Source organism: Paroedura picta, chromosome 3 (genome assembly GCF_049243985.1).
Source record: "Paroedura picta isolate Pp20150507F chromosome 3, Ppicta_v3.0, whole genome shotgun sequence".
Lineage (NCBI taxonomy): Eukaryota > Metazoa > Chordata > Lepidosauria > Squamata > Gekkonidae > Paroedura > Paroedura picta.
Window position 1 is genome coordinate 25,801,105 of NC_135371.1, and position 10,550 is coordinate 25,811,654.

Sequence of the window (10,550 nt, forward strand, 5' to 3'; positions counted from 1 at the left end):
CTCCCCACCCCACCCCCCATGCAGTGGAACCATTCCACTCTGGCTGCATCAGTCGGGATGTACAAATTCAGAGTGGACTGGGTCTGCCACTGAAATATGCCCCCTGTGGGAATGCAGAAAGCGGCAGAGCATGCAGCTCCACCACAACACACCGGCAGCATCCCAGAATGGTGCTGCTGGTGCGGAATCGCCTTGATAGAACTACCTTCCATTAATTGGTCTAACCCCTTTTCAAACCCTGGGCTTAAATGAAAGATTTCTAAGGAGCCTTATGTGCATGCTTTGAGTTTCATGATGGATGCAAGGCAAGATGCAAATGTAAGAAATAAATGTAAAATGTTATTTGGCTTCCCATGAAGTAACATGAAAAAAACTGCATTAGCCATTTGTTTCCACAAATTATTTCATAATGCCTGGTGATTAGGTCCCTTTCTTCCATCCATGGAAGTTTCTCTTCATCTTCTCTTCTCCTCCCATGTTTTTCCCATCACCTGTAGATAGGAGCATCGCAACATGTGAATACAAGGGTTGTTGGGCCTGCACATTGTCTTCTCTTTCTCTTCTCTTCTTAGGAGTAGCTGGGAAATCAAACACTTCAGCTTGGTGTAGTGGTTAAGAATGGTGTTACCTAATCGGGAGAACTGGATTTGATTCCCAACTCCACCACTTGAAGCCTGTTAGGTGACCTTGGGACCATTACAGTTCTATCAGAGCTTTCTCAACCCCATGTACCTTTTAAGGTCCCTGTTGTGGGACTTTCTCTTCACAAATGGGGAAAACGGTATGAAATTAGTATATTCATTCAGTGTGTCATACCATAAAACAGAACCTATCCCTTCTAGTTTGTAAGGGTGAGTTGGGAAATCTGTGTTGTGAACAAATTCCATGTTATCTTCCAGCAATATTTACAGAATCTCTTGCAGCATTTGTCACCCAATAATGTAATCCTAGATCTGTGTGCTTATGTTTGTCCATTAAATAATAATAACATATTCCTTTTGTTATGACAGTAGCATCTTTTACTCCCCCATCACATGTCATTCTTGCTCACAAGAAAAAAATGTTTTTGTTGTCTATGTGTATATATTATTTCCCCCAAATCATGAGTTACCTACCATTCTGGTTAAAAACAAATAGCGTACATGTAAGGACTAGAGTGACTTAAATAAAATTCTACAAGATGTTTTGGATGCAACGAGGGCAGAGGGAAGAAACACGGTTGCACTAATGCAGCCTGTCTCTTATGACAGTTGATGTCTCTGCAGGGTACATGCATTAGCATTCTTTACCGAGTTCTTCCCTTGATAAATATCAATAATCATGGCAATTAATCAGCAAAGCCACGTTGAGTCAGTAAACTGGAACCAGGACAGGACACCTAGCGATCTGCAGCTAGAAATTTAGGTCCATTTGTTTTAATGGGAATAAAACACAGATTAGATTAAAAAAAAACCTAGGAAAAATCGGTACAAGAGAAAAATTAATGTCAATATGACATTCTCAGTGCAATGCAAGCAGTTAGTTCTGCATTAGGACACGATCATTAATAACAGATAAATAATAGTTTAAGAGTGATTAAATGCACCAAGCTCAAGATCAGGACAGTCACACACAAAAATACAAAGATCCCAATAATTAGGAATACATTTAAATAATTTTTAAAAATACACAAATCATTCCCCCCCCCCAAAAAAAAAATCTAACTGTAATCCTAGGCAAGACTATTGAGGTCTGTTCAGTTGATTTCCCTTCAAAAGAAATCTTTTCACTGAAAATCTGTACAAGTATCAAAAGGAGAATATTAAACTAGTAATATTAACAATGTTAAGAGAAGTACAGCTCAACATCTCACAGAGAAGTAAACCCTCCAAAAGAAACTTGCAGAGGATTGCAGCGCTAACATAGTAGAAAATTTGAAAAAAAAATGAAGCATACAATATCTCAACAAAAAGCAGCGAAGACTTAGCAGCAGCTGCCATTTGGTGTAGTGGTTAGGAGTGCAGACTTCTAATCTGGCGAGCCTGATTCAATTCCGTTCTCCCACACATGCAGCCAGATGGGTGACCTGAGGTTTGCCATGGCGCTGATAAAGCTGTTCCGATAGATCAGTGATATCAGGGCTCCCTCAGACTGTTAAACTTATATCTGTATAGCCACTGGATGATGTCTTTATATTGCATTTTCTCACAGCTGGTGGTTTTGACATGGGATGGAGCCTGTTTGGGGGGAATTCAGTCTGCACATTGGATTCCCCAGGTTGGGGACCTCCCTATGAAGTGGCAGGTCTGAGAGCACGACTGACCCAGCTGGGGAGGCTCACAGTGCTAGGTAGCCTAGGGTGGGACCAAGAAGGTGGTGGAAGCCTCTCCTTGGCATCCCAGGGCTTACTGTGCCAGATGGCCTGGGGCGGTGCCAAGGGAAGTGGACACATCCTCTTGGCACCCCAGGTGGACAGTTCCCTATAGTGGGAATCCGGTGGCAAGGGAACCCACGTTCCTGGCGGGGGGACTGGGTGGGCCCCAGGGCACCACTGGCTCTTCCCATGGAGAGGATCCCAGCAGCAAGGAGACCTGTGTGCCCAGTGGGGATCTAGGTAGGCTCCAGGGTGCTGCTGGGGTCCGGGTTCTTATGGTCTTCTGACTGCAAGTTAGGCTCCCTCTCCCATGCTATGCCAACACTCCTGTGGAGTATTAATAAAACTGTGGTCTTTTTGTGCCAATACTCCTGTGGAGTATTAATAAAACTGAAATGTGTGTGTGTCTTCCTTGAGCCCCAGATGCCCTCTTGCAGGTCAAACAGCTCTCGTCATTGTTGTTATTAACAGCGATGAGCTTCCTGTGACGTCAATACTTTAATCCTAAGTCAACAAGAAAGAAACTAAATATATCAAAGTACCCATGAGCAAGGAGGGGAATTTCTGCGCAAAATGGCTTATGGAAGGAGCTACTGCACTGTTGAAGCCTGTGAAGATTGTGACTCATCCCATGATGAACAACTGCAAACAGCTGCCCACTGATTTGCTTCAGGCTTTTGCAAAAATGCACGTGCACAAAGATTCTGCCCATTCAAACCTTTCAATGTCCATTAGCATCACTGGGAACTATTCTGTCAAGCACCAAAGAGTAGGATTTTATTAAAAGACAGTATTTATATATGACTGATTTGTCTATGGAAACAAGTGCCTGCAAAGCAAGACATTTAAGGGTGACAGGAGTCGTAGAATTCAATTTGTCTGTGTGAAAATGTGCAATTGCACCATGCGGCCTGGTTCGGAAGGAATATAGTGTCAGCCCTGCAGGGTCAGTGAACAGTTAAAAAATTAGCTCTCTGATTGTGTGATTGGTAAACTGCATGTGAACCAAACTGGGCTCTTTCTGCACTTTCAAAGCACTTTAGAAGTAGATTTTCCTGTTCTGCACAGGAAAATCCAGCTGCAAGCACCTTGAAAGTGCATTATCCAATGTGTGCAGAATGTGCCCTGGTGGGTTGTTTGAGCATCACTAGTTCCAGAGAGGTAGTTAAAGAGTTTTCCAGTTGCCATTAAAATTAATGGCACATCATAGTTTCCAGTGGGAAGTCAGTTTTGTTCTCACTGACTTTACTGTCTATAACATAAACCTTCCACATTGTCTAATTCCCAGCTCCTGAGGGTCAGGATCCAGGGTGGGCATACACACAAAATGTTCTCCTTTCTTTACCACACAGGACCTCTGTCTCAGCACAGGGGAGCCTTTTCTCCTCAATCCTAGTCTATCTGACAAAATATGCATGTACCCACATGCTTATACCTTGAACAAAACTTTGTTGGCCTTAAAGATGCCACTGGACTCAAAACTTCGTTCCTCAACCCTAAGTTCATCCTCTGATTACAGAGGTTTGGCCAGACCTTTCCTCTCAAACTGCCTTGGGGTTATGCCTAATAAAGGCCACCCTCACAGTTGGGGCCTGGTTTACTCCCAGTTCCTGGGCCAATGGGCCTCCTTCAGTGCTCCCCTCCTTCATCATTCCTCCCCAACCTGATACTTCACCACAACATACTGTTCACTGGCACTGCTTATTGGGAAGTAACCATCCCCTTTCACCAGGCCCTTCTTGTGAGACCTGCCCGCAGCCTAATTCAACTTCCTTCGCCTGTGATATCCCTGGACATGGAGGTAAAGGCTCTTTCCTGCTGCCCCCAGCTACTCCCAACAGGTAAGTTTGCCCCATCTCACCTTGTCCACCTTTCCTGGCTGCTTCAGCCACTAAAATTTTGAATATGTGTCCCCCCCCCCCCAAATGGATCACATTTTTCTTCCACATGCTCAGCATACCAAGCCATTCTTGAGAGTATTTCTGAGGAAAAAAGAGGCGAATGACAGGGGAGGGGTATTCAGCATTTACAGTTCTAAAGAAAGTTTACCATCACTGCAGTAGGCTGCCAGAGCAAAACGTTACTATAGAGCTATGCTAAGGGTACCTACTGTGCTGGAAAGGATACAAAAGTAGTCTCAGAAGATTCTCATAGAGTAGTTTTCCATTTGTTGTTCTCTAAAAAGACTGACAGAGAATTCATCGGTGAGCAACTGGAATGTGTTGCGTTTTGTTTTCCATTTTTGGAAATATTTCTTTCTTCTTTCAATCCATTCTCCATTGGTACAAACAGTCTATTGACTCTTAGACCGTTTACGCACTGGGAACTTCACTGCCTCAGCTCTCATGCAGGAGCACAAATAGGAGGTGGATGAGGTGCACCAGGCCAAATTCTCCCCCATGTGGATACAGGAAGAGGTGGGGCAACCTGCCATGACTAAAACTCCAGCCTGCAGCCTGGCATGAAACCTCCAGTGCATAAACGGTCTTATACTCTACAAGTAAAAGAGGTTTTAAAAAGCAAAGCAAAGTTTCAGCCAGTTCAATCTTTCTTTATGCTTCGAGAAAAAAATGCCTTTATTTTTCCGTATCCAAATTCATGTTTGAATCCACGCCCGAATGATAGGTTAACATTTCTGTGGCAGTGGCCTTTTGTTCTAAATTAATATGAATGGAGGGCAAAACTTTCCCAATAGTAAAGCACAAAGTCAGAAATATTTCCTGTTTAGTGTTTATTCCCAACTTCCAATTACTTTTTCTCTCTCTATCTCTTTTGTCCTATCGATGAACATTTTCTGAACATTTTCATTGTCAATTTTAGCTGCTGTTTTCTAAAGGAGGCTTAATTTTTACATCTTAAATTTCTTTTCATAAAGGTATCAATATCACTATATACTACTCAATCTCAATATAGTTAGCCATAAAGAGCTCTGCAGTACATCACTTTTAATTGCAACCAATCTTGCCAGAAAAATAAGGCAATAAGGTTATACTAACAGCATTTCACAGGAATGAAAGTCATTTACATTTCATAGTAGGTCCTCATGAAACAACAGTTGAAGCATTCCAATTCAGCCTCTTAGGTCTATGTGCAACAGGAAAAGCCCTTTCTGCCAAATTGATGGGAGCTGACAGTTCCCTGCCACCTTGCTGGGGCTGGCTCCAGGTTTAAACCAAGCTGCAAGAGGCAACAGACCAGGATTGGCTGGGGCAGCAGGTGCTGCTAGCTCCACACTGCCTTGTTTTAATCTGAGCTGCAACAGGAGCCAGCCCAGGATCAGCTGGGGCAGCTTGGAGTGCTCAGTTCCCACCACCCCAGATGATGCTCTCATCTTGCGGTAGAGGTGAGAGACCTCCCCACCAAACATGGATCCTGGGGAGAGCTTCTCCTACAGGAAAGTCAAGTCAGCCCTAAGGTCAAACTGACTTTTGTAAAAAAAGTTCTTTACCCCTTCTTCCTGGGTTTATTGGACCCCCCCCCCCAAAAAAAATCAAGATTTCTGGAAAATCTAAGCTCCAAACACCATACTATTATTTGGACCTGATATTTTTTTTTTGAAATACCAAGGGCATTTCTGCACCCTTTCTGCACCATTTCTGCACTACCCAACTAGTGTGATGCCCGCTGAATGGGCTAGCGCTAAAAAAAACCCCACGTCCTACCTTTGTTTTGCATGCAGCCATTTTTTCCGCTAGTCTTCAGCTTCCGGTTTGGCTGGAGGGGAAAGCAAGGTGCCTGTTTTGTGTAGCGAATCATCCTGCCTCGCTCCGTCAATCAAGCTGGAGAGCCAGTCAAATGTTGTGATGTTCTGGAGCCTCTGACTTAACCCTTTCCTTTATTTAAAAATAAATAAATTTACACATATAAATGCGTAAGCAAAGATTCAAAGGTGCATAGGGCTCTTCAAGCTCTATGGATGCTAGTGATTGCACCTGCGCTTACGTGTTTACATGTGTTTAAAAGGGTTTTTAAAAAATAATCACAGTTCAAGCACAGGACATTTGGAGGAGAATGCTTTCAGCCACTATGAAAGGGGTAGTGGCTTTTGAGCGATATCGCCAGGGCATGCCGCGTAAATGCCTCCACGTTGCTCCATGCGTCTTGGCATTTTTTAAAAAAATCAGCCAGTCCCATCTCCCGGAAGTAGGGAAGGAGGCGGGACCAAAGTTGTGATGAGTTGGAGGACAACTAGCGCTATTTTTAGAGTGCACATGTGTTTTGTGGTTGTGCTGCTGCTTGCTTGCAGCAGGCACATGCTTTTTTGGGGGGGGGTCCACTTTTCTGGATTTCCCAGCTCCCGCTACAAACAAAACATTGTAGCGGGAGCTTGGCCAGGAGTTGGCAGCTTGTGCACGACGTCGTACGGTAAATTTAACTTGTGCAGAACAGGCCTAAAAATGTTTGTGTCCAAAGGACCTTAAAGGGAAAAAAACAATTTTTGGCATACCCCTAGTGGTAACAACATAGAATACAGATTAACAGCTTTCCACATTATATACAAATATTGTTAATTTTCCAGAATAAATTATTCATAGTAACTAGATTTTTAAAATGAGGGCATATTCAGTTTGACTGTTGATTCATTTCTGTCCAAATGCACATTCCATGCTTTGAGGTATTTTAGGAAGTTCTCTGCTGTCCTTTCAGCCATGTCCTATTAAGTCTGCACAGGTTTGTGCAGCTCTTTCAGTTGAGGTCATAGCGCTCCACTGGGCACTTTTCTTTAGGGCTCAGCTGAGGGAGGACTTCATAGCTATTTCCATGGAGTCTTCAAATTTTCCTCAGGGTTTGCCTGGAAATTCACAGCTCCACATCAAAATTAGTACAAAAGAAGTTGACAAAAGGTAGAAAGTTATGTCCATCCAATGTTAAGTAAGCATGTACGTATGTATGTATATAAAGTAAGTAAGAAAGAATGAACAAACAGTGGAAGTGAAGAGGGGACTGGTTTAGTGGTAAAACATCTGATTGGCATACCGAAGATCCCGGGTTCAATCCCTGGCAACTCCATTTAACAGGATCAGGTAATGGGTGATGTGAAAGACCTCAGAAAATCCTGGAGAGCCACAGCCAGTCTGAGCAGACAATACTGACCCTGATGGACCATGTTGTCTGATTCCATCTAAGGTAGCTTCATGTGCTCTGTTCAGTAGAATGTTGAAATGAATATAAAGAATCCAGTAAATTGGCACCTGTAAATTTGTTCCACTGGTGCAAGGATCTTCTGATGCAGGACGCTCTTCTGCAGATGGAACAGCATCATGGGAACATTCCTTGGATAGAAGTGTATCTCTATTAGTAGAACGGATATACAGGATTCCACTCAATCTGGTGTTACTGTGAACCCCTAAGAGTCAGGTGAATCCAATCTTTTCATACTGTTGAAATAACACAAAAAAAGTTTTACATTGCCTTAAGGAGAATGTCCGGCTAGTGAAGAACTGAAATAATGAATTGTTTCTGTATTTGCATGCCATTGGGATCGATTAATAAGGGTGGGCGTGGTCCACTGACCACTGCCGTAGGCATCCCCTTTATGCTTATACAACACTCCTAGTTTTGTGTTAATAAAAAGCTGTGGCCTGGTTATGCCAAATCAATAACAAGTGTGAGCCTCTTTATTAGGCTGGTGATGCATGTCAATTAAGAAACACTCCATTCTTGTGATTAATCATGAAAAAAACACACAAGTCTAGTATGCCTTAAACAAATTTTATATAATTTATATGCAATTTATATATAACTAGTAATCAAGCCCGCTGCAGCTAAATGCAGTGGGCGCTAGGGACTTACTGGCGGCGGCGGCAGTCTGATGGGGCGGTGGGTGCCCTGGGCGGCGTTCTTGCGGTGGCGGCGGCCTGACGCGGCGAGAGGCGCAAAGCGCCTCTCGCCATGTCAGGCCGCCAGGCAGGGAGCCCCTGGCAGCTGCGCTTCGCGCGACTGCCGGGGGCTCCCTCGGGCGGCGGCCTTTTCCCCCAGCAGTTCCTCAAAGACCTCAGCATCCTTTATTAAGGGTCATGGGCCTTCATGAACCAAGTGTCACATAGAACTGGGGGCTACTGGTCTTTCATGAGTGCAGTAAACTCAGTTCTAGGCTTGCTGTAGTTGCAAGAAATTGCAGCTGTATGAGGTTTCTTAATACAGCAATACATTTTGTCAAGAAGGGCCTCCTAACCTTCAGCAGAGGTTGAGGGGGGCATACTGAAGGAAGTGAGGAGCACAGGGAATTCTATTGTATGTGCTCCTTCTGCTCATGCAACCTTAGAAATATCCTGCCCTATTATGTTTCAGTTTTCATGATGTTTCTTAAATTTTTTGGAATAAAAACCATAAATAAAAGAACCAGATTATTTAGTTTGAAGAAAAACTTGTTCTGAAATGCCTGTTCACCTCTAGATGAATAGGGTCTGCATGCAATCCATAATTCTAACTGTTTTATTTAATACTAGCAAGAAAGCCCATTGCAACCAGGAATGCAATGGGCGCTAGGACCCAGGGGACACCAGGAGGTGCTTTTTTTTCCTGCTGCGTGGAGCTGTGAAAGGCTCCTACAGGGTTTTTTTTTTCTGCTGCTTGGAGCTGGGAAAGGCTCCTGCAGGGTTTTTTTTCTGCTGCTTGGATCCGCGAAAGGCTCCTACAGGGTTTTTTTTTCTGCTGCGTGGAGCTGGGAAAGGCTCCTACAGGGTTTTTTTTTTCTGCTGCGTGGAGCTGGGAAAGGCTCCTACAGGGTTTTTTTTTCTGCTGCGTGGAGCTGGGAAAGGCTCCTACAGGGTTTTTTTTTTCTGCTGCGTGGAGCTGGGAAAGGCTCCTACAGGGTTTTTTTTTCTGCTGCGTGGAGCTGGGAAAGGCTCCTACAGGGTTTTTTTTTTCTGCTGCGTGGAGCTGGGAAAGGCTCCTACAGGGTTTTTTTTTCTGCTGCGTGGAGCTGGGAAAGGCTCCTACAGGGTTTTTTTTTTCTGCTGCTTGGAGCTGGGAAAGGCTCCTACAGGGTTTTTCTTTTCTGCTGCGTGGAGCTGGGAAAGGCTCCTACAGGGTTTTTTTTTTCTGCTGCGTGGAGCTGGGAAAGGCTCCTACAGGGTTTTTTTTTTTCTGCTGCCTCTCGTGGGCGTGCCGGCTTGGACCTCCTACAGGGTTTTTTTTTTCTGCTGCTTGGATCTGCGAAAGGCTCCTACAGAGTTAATTTTTTTCTGCTGCCTCTCGTCGGCGCGCCGGCTTGGAGCTCCTACAGGGGTTTTTTTCCCTGCTGCTTGGAGCTGGGAAAGGCTCCTTCAGGGTTTTTTTTTCTGCTGCTTGGATCTGCGAAAGGCTCCTACAGGGTTTTTTTTTCTGCTGCCTCTCGTCGGCGCGCCGGCTTGGAGCTCCTACAGGGTTTTTTTTTTCTGCTGCCTCTCGTCGCGCTAGCGGCGAAAGGCTCCTCCGGGGGTGTTTCTTTTTTCTCTGCAGCTTCTCGGCGGCTGGAGTCTTGTGTTGTGTTTGCGGCGGGGGCTTCCTTGGGGCGGCAGAAGGCTTCCCTTCCCCCCCACCACCCATCCCCCCCCCGAGGCTCTCTGGAGCCTTCTGCCGCCGGCCGCAGCGGGCTCACAGCGTCGTAGACGCTGTGAGCCCGCTGCGGCCGGCGGCAGAAGGCTTCCCTTCCCCCCCCCACCCATCCCCCCCCCCCCGAGGCTCTCTGGAGCCTTCTCTCAGCCGGCGGAGCGGGCTCGCAGCGTCGACAACGCTGCGAGGCCGCTCCGCCGGCCGAGAGAAGGCTTCCCGGCCCACCCCCCAGCCGAGGCTCTCACCAGGTGGGCCGCCATTTTCCGAGCGAGTGAAGCAGGCAATGGGGAGCCGCGCTTCGCGCGGCTCCCCATTGTCTGCTTGGGGCGGGATTGACACTCGGAGGGGCCAATCAGGAGCCGCTTCGCGGCTCCTGATTGGCCCCCCCCGAGTTTTTATCCCGGACCGGTCCCGCCCTAACTCCTCCCCACTACCCCTTACTCCTTTATACAGTCCGTGGCGCCCGTGGCGCCACGGGCTGTTTACAGATGTTCATGAATATAACCCTTATGCTCCTGTTCTTTGTAACTCGAATTGTTTAAAAGCAGAGTTGACTGAAAAAGACTTTTCAATAAATTTCAATGTCAACATAAAGGTTAGTGAGAGAAAGCAACATTATCCCCGTTCTTCCTCCAAATAGCTGACAGCAGTGTATAGAGTT

The 10,550-nt window shown here is 45.6% G+C and overlaps 1 long non-coding RNA gene across 1 annotated transcript; it reads right to left on the reverse strand.

The window, feature by feature from the left end:
- Positions 1-346: 346 nt before the first annotated feature.
- On the reverse strand, positions 347-10,168 carry LOC143834554 (uncharacterized). The gene is made up of 5 exons (XR_013229817.1): positions 10,135-10,168; positions 7,546-7,731; positions 6,016-6,186; positions 4,464-4,539; positions 347-491 (listed from the first exon to the last, which is right to left on the reverse strand). It is a non-coding gene; the product is annotated as an uncharacterized LOC143834554 (long non-coding RNA).
- Between the last annotated feature and the right edge of the window lie 382 nt (positions 10,169-10,550).